This window comes from Leiobunum rupestre, chromosome 11 (genome assembly GCF_980474605.1).
Source record: "Leiobunum rupestre chromosome 11, qqLeiRupe1.1.hap1, whole genome shotgun sequence".
NCBI classification, from domain to species: domain Eukaryota; kingdom Metazoa; phylum Arthropoda; class Arachnida; order Opiliones; family Sclerosomatidae; genus Leiobunum; species Leiobunum rupestre.
The window spans coordinates 47,697,436-47,721,363 of record NC_143394.1 but is presented as its reverse complement, the minus strand read 5'-3'; the positions used below and the strand labels follow the sequence as shown (position 1 = coordinate 47,721,363).

Genomic DNA, 23,928 nt, shown 5'->3' with positions numbered 1-23,928 from the left:
AGTGAAAGGAGGTCCACGCGCCTAATAGCGACGGTAGGATGCGGGATTTCGTCAACACCGTCGGGACCAGGAGAGAGGGGGGCGGTGCTTAGCTAGCGACATCTCTGAATGGAAATGCTGACGATGAAGGGCGTTGGATGGGGGAGAGTTTCTCCATATTGCTACCACCGCCGTGCCACGCTGCTGTAAAGGGCGCCGATGCCAGTGAGATTACTAGCGAATTATTTCAAAAAGCGCCCCTGAAAAGGTCGCTTTTCATATATACGCTAATGCGCCAACGACTCTATTTGATGCGCGGCTCCGATAATGTTATATTTATGGGCGATTCAAATAGACGCGGACGCATAGGCTAAATTCTGAAAATGTTGGAATCAGCAAGAATTTTAATATTAAAAACGAGACTCTTAAGAAATGTTGCGCGCAATTAGCGAAAAATATAAATTAATATTTCACCTAATATAGAAAATTTTATAAATCCGGGAAAATTTCACTAATCTGAGAAAATCAAGAGAAGTTTTACCAATCTGAGGAAATCAAGAGAAATTTTACCAATCTGAGAAAATTAAGATAAATTTTTACCAATCTGAGAAAATTAAGATACATTTTTACCAATCTGAGGAAATCAAGATAAATTTTACCAATCTGGGAAAATCAAGAAAAATATTACCAATCTGAGAAAATCATGAGAAATTTTACAAATCTACAGAAATCGGAGAAATATCCAAAATATTGAGAAATAACAATTATCGGGAAATACTAAAATACGATGGAAACATTTGAAAATTTCGGAAATCAGTAATCAGTCGTACATTTTTTTAACACTCGAACAAAAACTATAAATATAAAGTCTCTAAAAAGGTTAACTACGTAAAAATAATACCTGTAATTATTTGATTTTGTATTTAAAAAATATATAAGTGAGATTAATCTAATTCAATCTAATCCATACCGCAAAAGCCCAAATTTTATCTAATTCAATATTTCACAAACGACGTATTTAACCTAAGAAACCAAATCCTCCAGTAAACAATGATGATATAAAAGTGGAAATAAATAAAAAAAAAGCCACAGAGAATGTTCGATCTAATCCATACTGCAAGTTCTGCAACATTCTATTGCGGACTCGAAGGAATAAAATACCAGAAAGAATCCCTACGCTGAAGCCTAAAGCGAAAATTGATCGACAAGGAAGTTCATTAATGATAAAATAATCCGCAACACGACATCCTTCTGTTTATAATAATACAAACAAACCGTGCTTTATTAGTAATTTCGTCCACTCTAGCGTAAACATTGAAGCAGCGGGGAAAGAAAAAATAACCCCAATCCTGGAATGGTCCGTTATTTCTCGCAGGGGGAGGAGGGAAGCCAGTGTTGCAGCCACTCTGGCCAGTGTTGCACGCTGGCTTACAAGCCTAATAGAAGATGCCTCGCAACTCCATCGATCGTGTATCCGGAAAACGAAGATTTTTCGATCCCAACTTCTGCTCTAAGCGTCTTTAGTTGCCGTCCTCCCTCGGTCATTTTTTCATTTCTTTACCTTCTTTTAGGACCGGATCATCATAGCTGGCGTCGGAATTATACTCCGGGACAATTTTGAAAAATTTCGTTTTTTTTTGACACCACTACCAAACGAAGAGGATTGGATATCTGCAAACTTGCTCCATGGGTATAACGTGTGAAATAGTTTTTAACAAGGGTATAGAGGGTTTAATAGCTTCGTCTTCGTCGCTGTCTGTTCTAGGTTTAAGGCCCTCTCCTCTAGGTAGTTCGGCGGGTTCAACTTAAAATCTTATTTTAGATTTAAATTAATATTAAATTAAAATTAAGAATTTAGCCAATACTAATTTAAAATTAAGCATTTCGGCAATATTTATTTAAAATTAAGCATTTCGGCCATATTAATTTAAAATTAAGAATTTAGCCAACACTAATTAAAAATTCAGAATTTAACCAATACTAATTTAAAATTGAGAATTTAGCGAATACTAATTTAAAATTGGGAAATAATCTAAGACTAAATTAAATTAATATTACACTAAAATTGAGAAGACAGGTAATATTACACTAAAATTGAGAAGACAGGTAATATTACACTAAAATTGAGAAGACAGGTAATATTACACTAAAATTGAGAAGACAGGTAATATTACACTAAAATTGAGAAGACAGGTAATATTACACTAAAATTGAGAAGACAGGTAATATTACACTAAAATTGAGAAGACAGGTAATATTACACTAAAATTGAGAAGACAGGTAATATTCCAATAAAATTGAGAAGACACTTAATATTAAATTATCAAAAATAAATTAATAAGAAATGCACATTAAATTAATAAGAAACGAATATTAAAATAACGAAACTAAATGAATATTAAATTAACGAAACTAAATTAATTTTAAATTAAAGAAACTAAAATAATATGAAATTAATGTCCGATTAAACGAATACAAATGGCGACTCAAGCACCGAACTAAATTTGGTCATTTATCATCTTGTTTCTTGTTGAAAGGAATCAACGGAGAAGAAACGCGCCCTCAAATCAAGTAGAGCGGGCAATGTTGGGCTGCTGAACGGGCAGGGGCAGCTAGCGCGTCGACTATATAGTAATCGAGTTCTCTTTACCCAACTAAATGCAGCGAACCTGTTTTTTCCCGCGCCATATATTCCCGTTATAGTGGCAGCGGAGATTGCACAGCCGAGTAGAGTGGACACTGGACAGTGCTGGCGACTATTACCATTCGCGTAGAGCCCTAGATGGCGTTGTCATCTCGGACTTTGACTCGAGTGTAGCATCTCGCTTACGCCGCGGTAATAACTACCCTATTCCCGCTCTCTTCCGAAAGTTGTTGCCCGAGTGTTTACGAGAGGATCTATGCGCGAAAGGGATGAAAAAACGCAAAAACTGTTTTCCCCTTTTTACTTCCCAGTCAGCTGGCAAGAGTTTCGTATTTCCCACGATGTATCCTCTCCCAGGAATGGCAAGAACCAGACAGACTGGTTTAGACCAGTTTTGACCACCGAAAATATTACATTGTTAAAAACACTTTTTTTTATTAAAAAAATATTGAAAAATGAATTAGAAATATTGAAAATTTTAAATACTATTTATTTCAAATAAAAAATGCTGAATTTAATATTCCAAAACGAAACTAAAACTTAACCTTCACTTTTTATCGTCTGCTACGTCTTCTTACGAAGAAATGAGTGCTAGATATAAGCCTAGCTGTTTGTTATTATTATGAAATTCCAAAACTACATACGAAACTGGACGGATTCAATTTACATTTCAATAGTGTAATGGCAGTGTGACGTCACCCATGCTTTTTCCTATAGATAAAAAATCGCGACCAAACTGGCGACCATGGTCAAAGCTACGGAGTGCCATTACTCTATAGAAAATTACAACTTAAAATCTGTTATATTTGATCCAATTACCACGTATGAAATTCAACTTAACTACGATTTGATTGAAATTATTTGACCCGAACATAATTGGTTTGTAACCCGATCTACCTTGATTCCAGTTGCATCCAAATTTGGAAATAGCGTCGCCTGAAACCCAAAACCACATAACTTAAATTAAGTGGTTTTCTTTGTAGATTTATATTCTATTAGGATTTCTTAAACCTGTGGCGAAAAACGCAGTGGTTTGTCTCAAACATTCGGGAAGATACCAACTTTTTAAATAGGATGTTCCCTTATTATCCTCTACTTTTTCAAATAATTAAAACAGTATTTCATTAAATGTCTGTCAGAATGACGCGGTTTTGGTTTGAAGGCGAGGAATTTGGTTGTGTGGTTTGCCACAATATTTTTAAGGGTCAAATTCCCTGACATTTCTAGGCTCTCCCTAACTATTTCGAGAGATTTTCCCTAAATTTTAGTGGTCCGAATTTAACAAATTGTAACCTATATTTTGGTAAACGTTTTATATTTAATTTAATTTAATTAATTCCATGACTTTTATCTGACATTTTTATCGGTTCTTAAATTATTCCCCGCATTTTTCATTTGATGTTTTTCCCGAATTTTAGAAAAAATTTGGCATTTTAAAAATTATCTGACTTTTCCAGGTTTCCCAGGTACTGTGGGAGCCCTGTAAATCATTTTTGTAAGGGTGGAGTTTGAAGTTGTAAGGGTTCTCGAATTCATGGGATTGAAGAGTGATACAATTTAACCATTTTTATATCAAAAAATACTTTAAGAAGATATCCCGAGTATGATAACTTTGAAAAATATTTGCAAATGTACTCGGGGTTCTAAAATCGTGTACTCGTATTTTGAAGGATAATAACGACACCGATTTTCGAAATTTTTGTTGTCGCAAAAAGCGGTGACACTTGGAGAGGTAGGCTTATTGCGTCGCCGTTAAAACAAAACCACGTATCTTTTCCGTGGCCTTTTTGAGAAAAATGGATTTTTTAAATTTTGCAGGGACTTGTGAAATCGCGTGTTAGGTTTTTACATGTGAGTTAATTTTACAGTTAAATAATTTCGTTTCAATATTGAATTTATGAGGATTTTAATTTCAATATATTTTGCTAAAGGGGAAAATAAGCGAGATACGTGCTTTTGCGCGAAATGCGTTGCGAATATCAAAGATACGTTTATATGTTTTCTCGATTTAAAAAAATAATTCAATTGCAACCTATTAATGTTTTTAATGTTAAATACGTAAATTGGGGTGTAGAATCTAAATAGGTCAATTTTGACAAAACCACGTATCTCAAGTTACGTGGTTTTGTTTTAACGGCGACGAATTTGGTGAAAGCGCTGTTTGCCAATATACGAGAAAGATACGAATACGCAAACACTTACCAGTTATTGGGCTCTTCTCGGGGCTGGTTGATCTGGTGAAAAACGTGGGATGGTTTCGTCGTGGAGGAGAGGTCCGGAAGAAGGAGAAGAGAGAGAGATACGAAAGAGGAAAGGATGAAGGAAATCTCGCCTTTGGAGCCGCTCTCAATCGCTGCAATATTCGAATCTAATCGAAAAATAACAAAAACGCACTTATTAGTTTTGACTCTCCATTTTTCCTCAGTATAAGAATTCATACTAAAAATAAACACTAATATACAGACCGGGTTGGCAAGAACCAGTCAGACTGGTTTAAACCACACCGGTTTGAAACAGATTTAACCACCGAAAAAATCCATGATTAAAACCACTTTTTTTAATTAAAAATAAATATTGAGAAATGAATTAGAAACATTGAAAATTTTAAATACTATTTATTTCAAATAAAAAATGCAGAATATTATGCAGAATATAATATTCCGCATTTTTTATGCCAAAACGAAACTAAAACTTAAACCTTCACTTTTTGTCGTCTGCTACGTCAAGGTTCGTACAAAATTTCCGGATTTAAATTCCCTGACATTTCCAGGATTTCTCTGACCAAATTTCCCGTGACCATTTTTGTAGAATAAATTAAGGGTTTGAGGTAAAATCTTGAAATACATTGATTATGTACATCTTTCAAAATTTATTTGTCCGATTTTTGGGGGTCATTTTAAAATTCCCCGACTTTTCCAGGTCGTGAAGGAACCCTGTACGTCATCTTACAGTAAAGAGGGCTAGAAATAAGCTATGGTTAAGACCACTTTTTTTATTAAAAAATATTGAGAAATGATTTAGAAATATTGAAAAATCTAAAACTTAACCTTCACTTTTTGTCGTAAGTAATGAGAGCTAGATATAAGAAATTGGGGGATCTTAAAATCAATTTTGCGCGTGAAAATATGCCGCCATGTTATTGTATAAAAGCAGGTAAATAAGCCTACTATACCTCACAATGTAAAGGTACTGTAACGCGCAAAAACGTAATTTTTAAATCGGGCAATTTGAGCATTTTCGAAGTAATGAGGGCTAGATATAAGCAATTTGAGCATTTTTTTATTAATAGTTTTAAACAGATTAAACCACTGGTTTTAACCATACTGGATATTTTTAAATTTTAAAAAAGCCGGTTTTTTGCCAACCCTGTATAATACAGACAATAATTACCACCTCTCCCCCACTTTATAATTAGCTTTATGTAAATATAGGTTTCTACCTCGATAAAGTGTTAAATTAAAATTAAATTATATTCAACGACACTTCTAATTTAGTGTTAAGATTTATTTTGATTCCAAAGAAAATAATTAAGATCTTTAGCAAGGTTGTGACGGTTTGTCTCATTTTATGTATATGCAAATTCTGTGAATTACCCAGGTTTTCCAGATGCAAATGCTATGAATTGCCCAGGTTTTCCAGGTGCAAATGCTATGAATTGCCCAGGTTTTCCAGGTGCAAATGCTATGAATTGCCCAGGTTTTCCAGGTGCAAATGCTATGAATTGCCCAGGTTTTTCCTGGTCATGTCCAGAGATTTTCCTTTACGTATTTCAAGCCTAAACGTCCTTAATTTTGAAATATTTCTAATTAGACGAATTTTCAAATATTGAATTTAAAGGTGGGAGGTTCTGCGAGTGTTTAAGATTTAAATTCCTGTATTTCCCAGAAATGTGAATTAACTTATTTTAAGAATTTTAAGCTAAAATTTCCTTGGCATTTTTAATATTTCTTAAAATTTCCCGACTTTTATAACTCATTTAAACATATCCGACTTTAAATACCCAGTTTAAAATTCCCCAACTTCTAATACAAATTTAAAATTCCCCGACTTTTAATAACCATTTTAAAATTGCCCGACTCTTAATACCCATTTTAAAATTCCCCGACTTTTAATATCCATTTTAAAATTCCCCAACTTTTAATACCCATTTTAAAATTCCCCAACTTCTAATACAAATTTAAAATTGCCCAACTTTTAATAACCATTTTAAAATTGCCCGACTTTAATACCCATTTTAAAATTCCCCGACTCTTAATACCCATTTTAAAATTACCCGACTTTTAATACTCATTTTAAAATTACCCGACTTTAAAGACAACCATTTTAAAATTCCCCGACTTTTAATACTCATTTTAAAATTACCCGACTTTAAAGACAACCATTTTAAAATTCCCCGACTTTAAAGACAACCATTTGAAAATTACCCGACTTTAAAGACAACCATTTTAAAATTACCCGACTTTAAAGACAACCATTTTAAAATTGCCCGACTTTAAAGACAACCATTTTAAAATTACCCGACTTTAAAGACAACCATTTTAAAATTACCCGACTTTAAAGACAACCATTTTAAAATTCCCCGACTTTTAATACTCATTTTAAAATTACCCGACTTTAAAGACAACCATTTTAAAATTACCCGACTTTAAAGACAACCATTTTAAAATTGCCCGACTTTAAAGACAACCATTTTAAAATTGCCCGACTTTAAAGACAACCATTTTAAAATTACCAGACTTTAAAGACAACCATTTTAAAATTCCCCGACTTTTAATACTCATGTTAAAATTACCCGACTTTAAAGACAACCATTTTAAAATTCCCCGACTTTTAATACTCATTTTAAAATTACCCGACTTTAAAGACAACCATTTTAAAATTACCCGACTTTAAAGACAACCATTTTAAAATTGCCCGACTTTAAAGACAACCATTTTAAAATTACCCGACTTTAAAGACAACCATTTTAAAATTGCCCGACTTTTCCAGATTCTTCAGACGTTGAAAACTAAAATTTTTTCGTCGTAGCAAAACTACCGCGTTAACGTTTTGAAAACACCCAACACTGAAAATATTCAAAAATTGACGGATAGAAAAGAAAATGATTTGAACTTTGAAACTTTTCTAAAACCCCTAAGTTATAAAGAAGACGGTCGAATTCATTTCCTTTCTTTCAAGTCGCAGGCTCTTTGAAAGAAAGGCGGTTGTTACGAAGAGGCAAACGAGCAGGTAATGGCGTCAACTCCGAACGCAAAAATTAGCTGCCACCATTTCCGCCAAGGGTAAAAATTTCAAAAGCGAGCATTTTCAATGGGGCAACATTTAGCCCCGGGCATTCGGAGGGGGGATTTATCCCAAACAAAAGATCGACAGCCACCACGCCGGAGGCTGCAACTCGGAATCAGAGTCCCTAAAAATCGGAAACGAAGGGATGACGCGCAACAGAATAACGGACGAAAAAAAATGTATTTCATCTCTTCTCTTTCCCATTCACACCGAGCATCCGCCTCGGGCGCTGTTTACCGGCCGCTTTAAAGTCTCTTTCTGCCGCTATGGAAAATGAAATAGCGACGCGCTTCGGCGAAAAAGATAAACTATATGTATCCAAATATACTTTGCCTTTGAGAGCGTGGGTTTACTGAAAGTTGAATCGTCTCTATAGTGAAAGAGACTTCCCACAGTTCACCAACTCTCCCTTCTCCGGCGAAACGATCTAAACCAAACATTAGCATCTAAGAATGATACAGTTCCTAAAAGAGGCGCAAAACAAATTGAAAACGAAATTAAATTTTCAAAAATTTTGCATCCGTGCGCGGTTGCCAAGATCAATCGGGAATTTATACAGGGTGTTCTGACGTTTTTCAAATCTGCGGGTTTCGCTTTGCATCAATCAATAAATATTTTTACTACTGATATTTTATCAACGCGATACTAACCAGGAGAGTACCCGAGGTGTTTATTGTCGATTTTGTTTAAAGTCGGGCGTAATGTAGACTTATATAAGATATGAAATTTCCCAAAAGGAGACTTTGCACTACCCATTCGATTTGCCATGGCAACCGAAATTTTTTTTGACCACTTAAAACAAAAAATCTCCATTTACGAATTTTTTTTTAATTTTTAAATTACGAAATGGGTAATTTAGACCAGATTTAGGTAAACTTCATCAGGTTTGGGTAAATTGAAACATTTTTGGGGTAAAATAAGGAAAAAAGTAATTAACTAAATAAATAAATAAATAAATAAATTTTGTCGCGGGAAAGTGTATCTGATGTTTCTTCAACTTCTCCTTGCTACTAACTAACAATTTACCGATGGTAACTTTGAGTGCGAAAGTCAAATATAATACCCACAAAGGGAAGGCGTATATACGTGGACAAAAAGAAGCAAAACAGACAAAGAGAAAATTCATTAATTACTTTTGGCGCGTATATATATTCCATTTGGTGTAGGTAATTGATCGAAGTGGGCCACGCCAATGAAAAATATTTTCTAATTAATATTCTGTCTCGCTAAATGTTCATCACGGCATCGATTAATACTCTCCAAATTCGGCAAAACATTTACCCCCCCACCCCCCCTCCTTCATACGCGCTAATCAACGCAAAAGATAACGAGGAGAGGGGGGTGCAAACAGAGGGGGTTTGTAGGCTATTTATAGCAGGCGCGGAACCCATTGGACGCAGATGTTTTCGTCCCCTATCTTTCGCTTCGATTTTAGAAAACAATTACGACTGAGCTCATTAGAAACAAAAATTATTTGAAACGAAGGGGCTTAGATTACGGTGGCGAGACCGAGGCTCATTTGGTATTTTCACCCTCAAACTCCCCAAGACTTTACCCCGTTTTCTACCGTAACCTCAACTGCACGGAGACATTATCACATCGTGGCGTGCACGCGCCTGCAATACTTCCATCAACTGTACAGATTTAATACGGGGGATTTTCAACTACTTAAAAACTTAAATCGTGGTCAGACAATAAGGAAAATGCAGAAATTTTAATTATTTCCATAAAGTTACATCCTTATTTTACGTAAATTTCGAGATTAGAATTATTCGACCTTTTGTAACTAACAAAATAAAAGACGGGCAACGTGGATTTCAAATTCGTTAAATTTAAAGAATATTAATAGTATACAGTTTATATTGTACGTAAATCAGGAAAACAGAGGATACATATTCCCCGTTAGGATAAATCAGGATTGGCTGATTTAAATCAAATCGATTTAAATCGTGATTAAAATCAAGATTTAAATTAAGATATTTTTAAAAAAATCATTGATTTAAATAACACAATGTATTTTAATGGGGGAATAAAAATTTAAAAAATAGGGTCTTAAAAAATTAAAATACATAAAAATACTAAGCAAACTAAAATATTAAATAGTAATTAAATTTAATTAAGATTTCATTTAATTCAAGATTAGCCTAACTGATAAAAATAAAATATGATAATTGAAAGAGCCATAAATTGTATAAAAATCAATATATTCAATAATATCAAAAAAATAGATTGATTTGATTTTTATTAAAAGAATCGCCATCCCTGAAATAAATACATCCTTGCTAATAAAAAGCGCATTAAAAATTAATTAACGTTCATAATTAACCAACGAAAACCGCTTTATTGCATAACAACCAAAATATGATTATTCCATAATCGAACTATTTCGGTATCACGTTATAATATCTAAAAAAAAATTGTCTTTTATCGCGGAAAGATGAACTTGGCGCACAATGCAAATGGCAGAATTGTAGAGCGCTCACAATGTCTGAAATTCAATTTGCTCAAATTGAGCCAAGTCCATTTTATCCGCGAAGCCTCGGCTACTTTTCCGAAAGGATAGTTTCTCGGGTTTAGTAATACAGATATACGGATATAAGGTAGCTCGGAGGATCGTATCATCAATAATGCAAGTCCGGAGGAGCGAGCACCTATCCTATATCTTTATTACAAACAAGAAAACTAGCCGTCTTATAATCCTACCCTTTCCGTTTCTCGCCTGCGAACGCGCTGTCAGGTAAGCTTAGCGTAGTTTCTTTCAAGTTTGGCGCAACACATTTTTTTAAATATTTGATGTTTACCGGCCTTAGAGAGACGCTTTTTTAAGGATGAAACGGCGCGTAATATATTTTTATTTATTTTTTTATTTAAAGGTCTAAAAATTCCTGAATTATTGAAGTGGATTTCAATTTTTTAGCCAAGCCGAAATAGACCAAAATGTAATCAAATCGAGCTTGTAATACCGCCAGATTCTACACTTATTGATATTAAAATTTTCAGATACCACGGAATATCACAATTTATTTTTATTATCAATAATGCAAAATGGTTCTATACTTTTATTATAGTAAAATTTAATGTAGTTATTTAGAAATAGATAGTTCTAAGCTTCTAGCATCTTATAAATATTTTTAGGTTGTTAAAAAGTTTGTTCAAAATAATCTAAGGACCAATAGTAAATTGCTTACAGGAGTTGTATACTATTGGACCGAATCCCGTTTGACCAATCCCATTGAGCCGAAAAGTATTTTCGTTTATAGCCCAACATGGCGGGATTCAGTTGAATGGGAAATTTAAATCTGGTTCGTTTTCACTTCGGGTAGGTTAGTTCAGGATGGGTTAGGTTAGGTTAGGTTAGTTCAGGTTGGGTTAGGTTAGGTTAGGTTAGGTTGGGTTGGGTTGGGTTAGGTTAGGTTAGTTCAGGTTGGGTTAGGTTGGGTTGGGTTAGGTTAGGTTAGGTTAGGTTGGGTTGGGTTGAGTTAGGTTAGGTTAGTTCAGGTTGGGTTAGGTTGGGTTAGGTTAGGTTAGGTTGGGTTAGGTTAGATATGGTAGGCAACTATTTCACGTCGGGTCTTATCAAGGTTATTTTCCAAAATTAAACCCGGAAAATATCAAATTTCAAGGGAAAAAGGTCTAAAAATACACGTCGGTACGAAATAATAAATATTTAAGACATAGTTTAGTCCAAATTAGATATACTATCGTCACGTAACCTACGATATATAAATATGTATCATTAACGGTATATTGAATGAAAACCGGTTTTCGGTCGATTGGAATTCGGTTGAATGGTACATTCGGACGAATGGGATTTCGGTCCAATGGTCTACAATCCTTACAGGTAAACAAATATTTAGAGCGAATTTCAGGGTTACACTAAATTTTGGTATAGTAGGGTACACGAAAGTAGAACGAAGAAAACGAAGATACGTGGGCTATTCAGTTTATCTGATATAGTTTCCTCCAAACACAGACTTTGTCGTAGTGTGTCCTTCTTTACCAAATTAAACATTAGTCTGATAAATTATTTAATGAGAGAGGCAACTGTTATTTCAATTTTCAACGTCAATATTCTAAAGTTGAGATGCCAGGGAAATCTATATATTTTTAAATAGACCGGAAAACATTTTTGGTTACGTAAACTACAGGGTTGCCGCACGTCAGGGAAAACAGTAAAATCAGGGAAAAATCAAGGAAATTAAATCTGGGACTAAAAAGTCATGGAATCTTAAGAATTTGTAAAAAGTCAGGTAGTTAAATTTTATCTTGACACTTTTTGAAGGTAATTTTACTCTAGATCTATGACAAATTCTATGATAATCATTTATTTCCTCGAAAATTTGGCTAATTGGTCAACATTGCAATAACCTTTTTACTGAAATATAAGTCCATTTAAATTTATTAACTTCCGATAAAAGTCAAAAATAAAATTAAAATTTTGGCGTTAAAAAGTCAGGGAAAATCTCTTAAAATAATCATAGAAATTGTCATAGATCTAGAGTAAAATTACCTTCAAAAAGTGTCAAGATAAAATTTAATTCCCCGACTTTTTACAAAGTCTTAAAATTCACTGACTTTGTCTTAAAATTCAATGACTTTATGTCTTAAAATTCATCGACTTTTTACAAAGTCTTAAAATTCCCTGACTTTTTACAAAGTCTTAAATTCCCAGACTTTTTACAAAGTCTTAAATTTCCTGACTTTTTACAAAGTCTTAAATTCCCTGACTTTTTACAAAGTCTTAAAATGCCCTGACTTTTTACAAAGTCTTAAATTCCCCGACTTTTTACAAAGTCTTAAATTCCCCGACTATTTACAAAGTCTTAAATTCCCCGACTTTTTACAAAGTCTTAAATTCCCCGACTATTTACAGTCTTAAATTCCCCGACTTTTTACAAAGTCTTAAATTCCCCGACTATTTACAAAGTCTTAAATTCCCCGACTATTTACAAAGTCTTAAATTCCCCGACTATTTACAAAGTCTTAAATTCCCCGACTTTTTACAAAGTCTTAAATTCCCTGACTATTTACAAAGTCTTAAATTCCCTGACTATTTACAAAGTCTTAAATTCCCCGACTTTTTACAAAGTCTTAAATTCCCCGACTATTTACAAAGTCTTAAATTCCCCGACTATTTACAAAGTCTTAAATTCCCCGACTTTTTACAAAGTCTTAAATTCCCTGACTATTTACAAAGTCTTAAATTCCCCGACTATTTACAAAGTCTTAAATTCCCCGACTATTTACAAAGTCTTAAATTCCCCGACTATTTACAAAGTCTTAAATTCCCCGACTATTTACAAAGTCTTATATTCCCTGACTTTTTACAAAGTCTTAAATTCCCTGACTATTTACAAAGTCTTAAATTCCCTGACTATTTACAAAGTCTTAAATTCCCCGACTATTTACAAAGTCTTAAATTCCCCGACTTTTTACAAAGTCTTAAATTCCCTGACTATTTACAAAGTCTTAAATTCCCTGACTATTTACAAAGTCTTAAATTCCCCGACTTTTTACAAAGTCTTAAATTCCCCGACTATTTACAAAGTCTTAAATTCCCCGACTATTTACAAAGTCTTAAATTCCCCGACTATTTACAAAGTCTTAAATTCCCCGACTTTTTACAAAGTCTTAAATTCCCCGACTATTTACAAAGTCTTAAATTCCCCGACTATTTACAAAGTCTTAAATTCCCCGACTATTTACAAAGTCTTAAATTCCCCGACTTTTTACAAAGTCTTAAATTCCCTGACTATTTACAAAGTCTTAAATTCCCTGACTATTTACAAAGTCTTAAATTCCCCGACTTTTTACAAAGTCTTAAATTCCCCGACTATTTACAAAGTCTTAAATTCCCCGACTATTTACAAAGTCTTAAATTCCCCGACTTTTTACAAAGTCTTAAATTCCCTGACTATTTACAAAGTCTTAAATTCCCCGACTATTTACAAAGTCTTAAATTCCCCGACTATTTACAAAGTCTTAAATTCCCCGACTATTTACAAAGTCTTAAATTCCCCGACTATTTACAAAGTCTTATATTCCCTGACTTTTTACAAAGTCTTAAATTCCCTGACTATTTACAAAGTCTTAAATTCCCTGACTATTTACAAAGTCTTAAATTCCCCGACTATTTACAAAGTCTTAAATTCCCCGACTTTTTACAAAGTCTTAAATTCCCTGACTATTTACAAAGTCTTAAATTCCCTGACTATTTACAAAGTCTTAAATTCCCCGACTTTTTACAAAGTCTTAAATTCCCCGACTATTTACAAAGTCTTAAATTCCCCGACTATTTACAAAGTCTTAAATTCCCCGACTATTTACAAAGTCTTAAATTCCCTGACTTTTTAGGCAACCCAGTTTTCGGCTTTCCCTTTCCATAAGAACATGAACATTGAGCTTTAAATTTTAATAGTTAGTGTTAGCTCTTATGGCATGAAGGGCTTTTAAACCCGGCCACCGGAAATAGCAGCAATAAACGTCGCTAGCTGACTCGGGCCCAAGGCGGTGGCTTGAGTTTTAACCTAGCTTATTATTATTATTATTATATTCGTAGAAGTTTGCCCCAACACGTTTTCAAAGGGGTGTCTTAGCCCGCGCCTATTAGAATGCTTAAATCGCGTGAACTTTTAATTATAAAGCAGCCTACACCCGAGTTTAATTGCCAACAGAACCATCACCTGACCAACTAAAATTTCGTTGTCCAGTGCAAATTCAAAGTGTAAAAGAAGAAATTAGGTTAAAAGTTGAAAGCGCAAAAGCGTATACGAAAAACATTTGGAAGTTTCATAGGTGCACTATATTTGATTTAAAAGAGTGACTACGCTAAAATTTCCGCTTCCCAAAGTAAATACACTTTATAGCTCGTAAATGTATGAAAAAGCAAATGAGAGTAAATTTACCGGAAACGTCGGACGACTAAAGTTCGTGGAAGTAGTTAATTGGAAATTTAGTTAAGGCTGCGAGGATGTGGAAAAGAAGCGCACGTACCTAACAGAGTAGTGCCCGTTGACGTTTGTATCGTCCACACCTAAAGCCCGTACGAGTATCGACTAACCTGACAACGGGACAAAAAGGGAGAGCTAGGCTGGGTTGGAGATGAACTTCGACTATAGTTCTTTTCGGGGTAGACGCGTGCGTTGCTGACCCAAAATAGCCGTTAATATTTTATTTTTAATACGCGGAAACCTCTCTGGTATGTCCTCTCCGCGCGCATTTGTTTTCATGAAAATTTCATTAAATCGTCTTTGGCCAAAGCAGCCCCTTTTATTCGCTACGCCGAGCCCTTCAAATTTTTCATTCGTTTTTACGGTTCACTAATACGGAACCCACGCACCGCCGTATACAAAAATCCATCTGTAAAACGGATTCATGTTCCAGATTAATTTTTCAAGGAACTCAGTCGCTACAATATCTTCATTTGGAGTTACGCTTAAATTACTAGCGAGTCTAGTAATTTGTTACGCGTAACAGGTCAATTGTTATGGATAATCGTTGGTATTAAATAAATCTATAAAAAACTACTCAAAAATTAAATTACATTAGATTAAAAATATAAGAGATCACCAGATGAACATAATTTTTTTCAATCATTCAATGTTCTAAGCCAGGAGTGCCCAAATGGGTTTTCTTTAGTTACAGGGCCCCCACTCAAATCTTTAATGTTTTTATAGGAAAAATAGGATTATATTTATAAAACTATAGGATTTTATAGGACTATTTTTTCAAAAATTTAGGATTTTATAGGGCAATTTTTAAAAAAAATTGGATTTTATTTTTTTATCAAAAAAAAGGATTATATTTATAAAAATATAGGATTTTATAGGACTATTTTTAGAATTTATAACAGAGTTGTTGATTTTTTTTATTTAAAAAAAAACGATTTTTTTATTAAAATCGGATTTTTTTATTTTAATCGATTTTTTTATTTTTAATAAATTTTTAGGTTTTTGTCACTTTTTAAAAGCAATATATAAGCTTATTGATATAATTATTATTTTTGTATAAATAATATTCAATAGTAGACAGTTTTATCATGTCAAAAAATATTTATTCCAAGGAATAAATATATTTGTATCACAGGAGAAGTAAGACTAAAACTTTTCCCGGTTGGGAGCGTCCATTATTTTCAAAAAACAAAAAATGAGGTGGGGAAGCGATCGTGGTAGAAGAGTATTATCGGTGTGATAGGTAATAGTGTAATATAATGACACAATTTGTCTAAAATATAATAATTAAATAGTAAATCTCTCATTTATGGAAATTTAATACCTTTTAAACAATCTTTTATAGGAACAGATTTAAATCAACGATTTAAAAAAAATCATTTGATTAAAATCGCGATTTAAATCAACTTGATTTAAATCAAACTACCCTGATTTATAAGGTTTTATTTATCGGAAAGATAGGATTATATTTCTAAAAATATAGGATTTTATAGGACTATTTTTCAAAATTATTAGATTTTATAGGACGTTTTGGGGGATTTGCTAAAAATATAGGATGTTATAGGACATTTTTGAAAATATAGAGTTTTATAGGAATTATAGGACCTCGGGGGCCCTGTTAGTAAAAGGCCCATCTAGATCTTCAAAATTGTGATGCCAACCTTCAAAATGTTTATCTCTAAAACATACTGAAATCTACACGGCGATCTTTTTAATTGGAAATTTGAGCTCGCTAGTTAAATCGCCAAATTAAAATAGGACTATTATAAATATATTGTGGGTTATATAAAAAAATCTAAACAAAATATGTTCCCTAAAAATCCACAATGATACTCATTACGAATAACAAGATATCTGTTTTATTTAATGCTTTCAAAAGATAAGATTAGTTCCATAAATAATAAATATTACCGTTATTACCGTTACATTTTTAAATAGCTTTAAAATCTATCTATGTTAACTGAAATGGTAGATGGAATTTTTAAAAGTAATTGAATACCCTCTCTAAGTCAATAAATAAATTACATCTAATAAAACTTCAAGGTCTAGGTTTCATTTTTGATAAAATTATATTAAAATTATAAAATATTTAAAAGATTAAATAAGTTTGGTGACTTTTTAGGGCCAATTTTAACCTGTTTTACTAAAGGTTTTCTATGTGCTACTAAAACTATATTATCTATTATTTCCCGAGGGGCTGATCACTCCGCGTAATCGGTGTACAGAGCCGTACCTTTGACTGTACTAATAGGATTACGCGTAGTCTTTGAAGTCCCCGCCTTTGGCAGTGCTAATTTAAGCGTAATCCGGTGTACAGACTTTCTAAGAGTGGTTAGCCCCTCGTATTTCCCTGACGTTTGTACTATTTTTTTTTAATTTCCTGACTTTTAAACCTATTTTCAATTTTTGACTTTAGAGCTATTTTAAAATTCGCTAATTTTTAGACCTATTTCCACATTCCCTAATTTTTTGACCTATTTCCACATTCCCTAATTTTTTGACCTATTTTTAAATTCCATAAGTTTTAGACCTATTTTCGAATTCCATAATTTTTAGACTATTTTCAAATTCCCTAATTTGGAAACCTATTTTCAATTTCCTTACTTTTAGACCTATTTCCAAATTCCATATTTTTTTACTTATTTTCAAATTAGCTGACTTTAGACCTATTTCCAAATTCCATGACTTTAGACCTATTTCCAAATTCCATGACTTTAGAACTATTTCCAAATTCCATGACTTTAGAACTATTTCCAAATTCCATGACTTTAGAACTATTTCCAAATTCCATGACTTTAGAACTATTTCCAAATTCCATGACTTTAGAACTATTTCCAAATTCCATGACTTTAGAACTATTTCCAAATTCCATGACTTTAGAACTATTTCCAAATTCCATGACTTTAGAACTATTTCCAAATTCCATGACTTTAGAACTATTTCCAAATTCCATGACTTTAGAACTATTTACAAATTCCATGACTTTTGAACTATTTTCAAAACCCATGACTTTTAGATCTATTTACAAATTCTATGACTTTTGAACTATTTTCAAGTTCCATGACTTTAGACCTATTTCCAAATTCCATGACTTTAGAACTATTTTCAAAACCCATGACTTTTAGGCCTATTTTAAAATTCCATGACTTTAGACCCATTTTCAAATTCCATGACTTTTAGACCTATTTTCAAATTCTATAACTTTTAGGCCTATTTTAAAGTTCCATTACTTTTAGACTTAATTTCAAATTGCAATCCTGTAAATCGTTTGCATATATAACAACGCCAAAAAACCGTAAATCGAGAAACGTGTTTATAACTAAAATAGGGTTTGAGGAGGAGGGTGTGTTTGTGCAACTTTATACTTTGACTGATGTTATAAATTGCGAATGCTTAGTTGAATTGGGCGCGCGCCTAATAACTCAAAGGGATTTGCTCGGTTGACAAATAAAAGTCGGATCAGGCCTTGAAACAATGCCCATAACGCGAAACATCTGCAAAAACTAACGGCTGACACCCCGCTAAAAAATCCCCATTTAACGCCCCTTCTCATTTCAGAGTTGGACAGCAGGCGACGAGCAGGGTGAAGTCTACGGAAGGCGGAATCGTCGTGGAAATATCAAGTGACACCGCGTCTCCAATCTTGATTCCGGGAATACGAACGTAGTTGTGGCTCGTGCTTTGACTAATACCAGAAGTTTATAATTTATCTCTTAAAATATAAGTATTCATCTTGGGAATTAAATGACGCCGATTCCGTTGCCGGCTAATTTTCCGCCGAAACGCGTAGGTATACACTGCATCATTACCCCAGGGCTGATACCAAATTTTCGGAATGAATTTCCCTGAACAAATTTCTCTCGACTATTTTTGTATAATAAATGAAAAGTAATAATAATAATAATCAGCTAAGTTTGAGGTAAAAGCTTGCCAAACATTTCATATGTATTTTTAATACATCTTTCAAAAATTGTTTGTCTAATTCTTTGGGGCAATTTTCAAATTTCCTGACTTTCCCCTATTTTTTTAAACATTTTTAAATTTCCTGATTTTCCCCTGTTTTTAAATTCCCTGTTTTTTTATAATTTTCCCGACTAATTGAAAACATTTTCAAATTCCCTGACTATTTGGAACCATTTTCAAATTCCCCGATTATTTGGAACCATTTTCAAATTCCTCGACTATTTGGAAACATTTTTAAATTCCCTGACTATCTTTCAAAAATTGGATTGCTTTTTTTTGGGGCAATTTTCAAATTCCCTGACCTTTCCCTATTTTTTTAATCATTTTCAAATTCCCTGACTTTTCCCTGTTTTTAATCATTTTTAAATTCACTGACTTTTCGCTTTTTTTTAATAATTTTCCCTGACTAATTGAAAACATTTTCAATTTGCCTGACTATTTGAAACCATTTTCAAATTTCCCGACTATTTGGAACTATTTTCAAATTCCCGGACTATTTGGAACCATTTTCAAATTCCCCGACTAATTGGAACCATTTTCAAATTCCCTGACTAATTGAAAACACTTTCAAATTCCCTGACTATTTGGAACCAGCTAGGCTAGGCTAATACCCAAGGCACCCCCTTAGGCCTAAATCATAAAGCGACTTTTCAAATTCCCTGACTATTTGGAACCAGCTAGGCTAGGCTAATACCCAAGGCACCCCCTTAGGCCTAAATCATAAAGCGACTTTTCAAATTCCCTGACTATTTGGAACCACTTTAAAATTCCCTGACTATTTGGAGCCATTTTAAAATTCCCTGACTATTTGGAATCATTTTCAAATTCCCTGACTAATTCCCTGACTATTTGGAGCCATTTTAAAATTCCCTGACTATTTGGAACCATTTTCAAATTCCCTGACTAATTGAAAACACTTTCAAATTCCCTGACTATTTGGAACCATTTTCAAATTCCCTGACTAATTGAAAACACTTTCAAATTCCCTGACTTTTCCAGTACGAACACTGTAGAAACTCTGAATATTTCTTCATCTAAAAAGCATTTCTCAAAAACCGCGGGTACATCATTCAAGCGAATAACATGACCAGGTTTAGCAGATGAATACTTATAAGAGATGTTATAGGCTTCTGCTCGTACAGACAGCGATCGGTAATAAGAAACAGATTTGGAGATGGCTTGTTCATTGCCAAAATCACGTTACACGCATAGCGGCCTTCGTGCAATATTTATGGGCGAATCCTTGATTTCCCCATCAGTAACGCGCTTAGCCAGTTGAGTTCATATACTCGCAACGGCATTGATTAAGCAGAGTGCGCCAGAATTTCCCGAATTTATTAATAATTTAAAATCTTTCCTACGTGTATAGGTATATCTACCACTTTCCGAAATTTACTTCAAAATATTTTACTTTACGTAATATTTATCATGTTCTCAAAGTTACAAAAAACTTGAAATATAAACTAATTTGATGAATTATTATTAATTTATATCGTTACTATTATATAAATATATTAAATCTATATTTACCATATTGGATATATCTATTTATTACTAAAATCAATACATTATTGCTTTTAATCAAGCCGAAAATTTATTATCTCCACCTAGTGACTTCGTTGACTAACAGATGAACACCATAAAATTAGCCCTAATACAATTAAAAATTACTTTATTTTAGTGACTAAAATCAGTGCAACTTTTTAGTATATTGTGATTATTTTTAACAGGGTTGGCAAAAAATCGGATTTTTTCCGAAAAAATAAAAAAATCCGACTTATACGATAATTATCGGATTTTTTGATAATAATCCGATTATTTGGATAATTATCGGATTATTTGGATAAATAGCGGATTTTTTTGATAATTATGAATATTTGGAATTTAAGTTGTAAAAGTTAACGGTGATTCCGAAGAATTAACAACATTACCTTTTCAAGTTTCGAAACAAATTCAAATTTTAAAGTTTAAAATTTGATAAAATACATTTTGGATAGTTGTAAACATTACATAAATGCGAGCATAAATGTCATAAATACTTAATACTGCCCTATATTGCTTTCAAAATTATTAAATTAAACTTTAAAAACTGTTTTCAGAGATTTTAATTTAATTCGATAATTATCATGATTTTTTCATCGGATAAATATCGATAATTATCACGATAATTATCGACCAACCCTGATTTTTAATCTTACTTAATTTTTATTTTACACATTGAAACCTTTTTAAATTATTCGAATGATTATTCGGTATTTGTTATCTGGCTAGTATTTATCTTTTGAAAATATTTGTCGTTTTAAATATGCGATATTGGACGTGACTCGAATGAAAAATATTTCACATTCGAATAGATACCCCAAAAAAATGGTATTTTAACATCCCTAGTCGTAACCTTTGAACTGTTTATTCTATTAGAATAGATTTCCTGCATTGATACAGCTTGTTATTGAAAATTCTAAAGAAAATATTTTAATTTTTCTAGATAAAATTTTAGTTTGCTAAAATTTATAGGATACGTCTTTTGTCAATCGGAATTACAGGTTTTGAAATAAGTAGGCTAGGGTTAAAATATACGTGTATTATAAAATAGATTTAAGGGAGGGAGACAGATCACAAAAGAAAATAGTCAAGCATGGATAGTAGATTTTAGAGGATCGGTAAGAAGCCTGATTTTTAGCCTCCGTAAACCAATCACACTAAGGGAGTCGTCCAAGGTTATTTGAAAAAAAAAAAAAAACAAGTATCGCTAAGAGTGGATGATACTGTTCGAAAAAAGAAAAAATATAAACACGAAGTACATTTTTTACGCCAAAAGGTATTTTTTCACGTTTTTATAGATTAAATATGATATACTAAATATCAGTTGATAGTTTTTATTGAAATAAAAAAACCAAAATTAAAAATTACTAAATTATAAAGCGCAAAAAATTACGTAACAATATCAACCGCGTTAGATTGAAATTTTGAAATTTTAAGATCACGTGGTACAAAAGACCTTGCAAAACTCCCTCTGGGTCTCTCGAGCTGATTGATACGCGGGGAGAAATAAAATGCACTGTGGAATAGTATCGAAAACCTGTCCTCTTAATTTACTGTCCATGGTCAAAGTAAAAATATTGGAGGTAATTGGATTTTAACCAATTACGCTAAAAATATAGTTAAAATTGGAAACAAAATGGTATTTTATAGAACCATTTCAGAATTATAGAAACGCAGGGAGGCTTGGCCAAATACTTCGTGGTTTTAAAGTGTATTTGTTTTAATTTGAAATTTCTTTCCAAAAATAATAAAGGTACATAATTGTTTATTAACCAATTAAATAATCGCAATGAATTAATTCCATTAATGCAATTTCCCTGATCTACGCGTTTTATTGTAAGGCGATTAATAAATTAATTGTAGTAGAGTCAATATTTAAGCTGCCGATTGTGCTTATTGGAACAAAATCCCTCTTTTCTTTTGACACCGCGCGCCGTCGCAAATTAGTGAAAATGGCTAATTAGTCTATTTACATAAGAGCTAATTCTTTTTCGCAAATTCTCGGGGAGCGGTGAAAAACCCTAATTAGGCAATGATCTCTTTGGCAATACTATATCCTTAAAAAAACAGCCGTTAATGTTCATCTAGAAGTCCGGAGGCCATTGTTATAGATGGCTAGGGCGAATATCTGAGAGCTAGTAAAACGGCTTTTCCACGAATAACGTAGCGGGTATGAGGCAGCTAAACCAGCGGAGGCTAGAAAGGTATTTCCAAAAGGTATACGTCTAATAATAAAAAGCAGTTGTCACGTACGAGACGTGGCCCGGAGAGCGAGAGGGCAGGGGCTCTTGCCGCAGTGCGCATCCAAAAAGGCCCGTGTATAAAAAACGAAACGCTTATATCGGAGGATACCTTCGCGGAGGGATCGGAAATATATATCCTAAAAGAAAGGCAAGAAAAAATCTTGTCGAAAAGGGTTCTAAAATCTTAGCACCACCACCCTCGTTCAACAATACTGGCGCCAAAAAAGGCTCCATATGTATGTACGGCCATCAATGCCTATATTTTGCGAAATGAAGGGTGGGACGTGCCGGTATTAAATCGGATACATTAGGATAGTGGCCGTGTGTGTGTCCTCGCTAGGTGTCGCGACATGCACGAACGACTCGAGATGCGAAAATAAAGGCACCGTTGCCCCGCTCCAAAGGTATTCCGGAATTGGATTACCCTCGAAATTGTATTGTTAAACGCAGCGTGTATGGACGACCTTCTCGCGCGATTTCGCGTGAAGAATCCAACAAAAAAATGTCCGAAAGAAACAAAACGAACACTGTTTAAGTGATTGCGTACACGCATTTTCAGGGGGACTTTCGGAGATCCCGTGAGCGGGAACTACTTATTACTCTAGATTCTGAACCTCGTAGTCACATTTTGGAACTTCTAATCCTCGTAGTAACGCAGAGTTTGGAACTTCTAAGCCTCGTAGTAACGCAGAGTTTGGAACTTCTAAGCCTCGTAGCAACGCAGAGTTTGGAACTTCTAAGCCTCGTAGTAACGCAGAGTTTGGAACTTCTAAGCCTCGTAGCAACGCAGAGTTTGGAACTTCTAAGCCTCGTAGTAACGCAGAGTTTGGAACTTCTAAGCCTCGTAGCAACGCAGAGTTTGGAACTTCTAAGCCTCGTAGCAACGCAGAGTTTGGAACTTCTAAGCCTCGTAGCAACGCAGAGTTTGGAACTTCTAAGCCTCGTAGTAACGCAGAGTTTGGAACTTCTAAGCCTCGTAGCAACGCAGAGTTTGGAACTTCTAAGCCTCGTAGTAACGCAGAGTTTGGAACTTCTAAGCCTCGTAGCAACGCAGAGTTTGGAACTTCTAAGCCTCGTAGCAACGCAGAGTTTGGAACTTCTAAGCCTCGTAGCAACGCAGAGTTTGGAACTTCTAAGCCTCGTAGTAACGCAGAGTTTGGAACTTCTAAGCCTCGTAGTAACGCAGAGTTTGGAACTTCTAAGCCTCGTAGTAACGCAGAGTTTGGAACTTCTAAGCCTCGTAGTAACGCAGAGTTTGGAACTTCTAAGCCTCGTAGTAACGCAGAGTTTGGAACTTCTAAGCCTCGTAGTAACGCAGAGT

The 23,928-nt window shown here is 33.8% G+C and overlaps 1 protein-coding gene across 1 annotated transcript in view; it reads right to left on the bottom strand.

Annotated features, from left to right (window-relative positions):
• mub (poly(rC)-binding protein mub) overlaps positions 1-23,928 on the bottom strand; it is a 346,307-nt gene that overhangs the window by 162,974 nt on the left and 159,405 nt on the right. Inside the window, exon 3 of the mRNA XM_090163435.1 lies at positions 4,826-4,991. The gene's annotated coding sequence lies outside the window, so the exon portion shown is untranslated. The remainder of the gene's footprint in view (positions 1-4,825; positions 4,992-23,928) is intronic.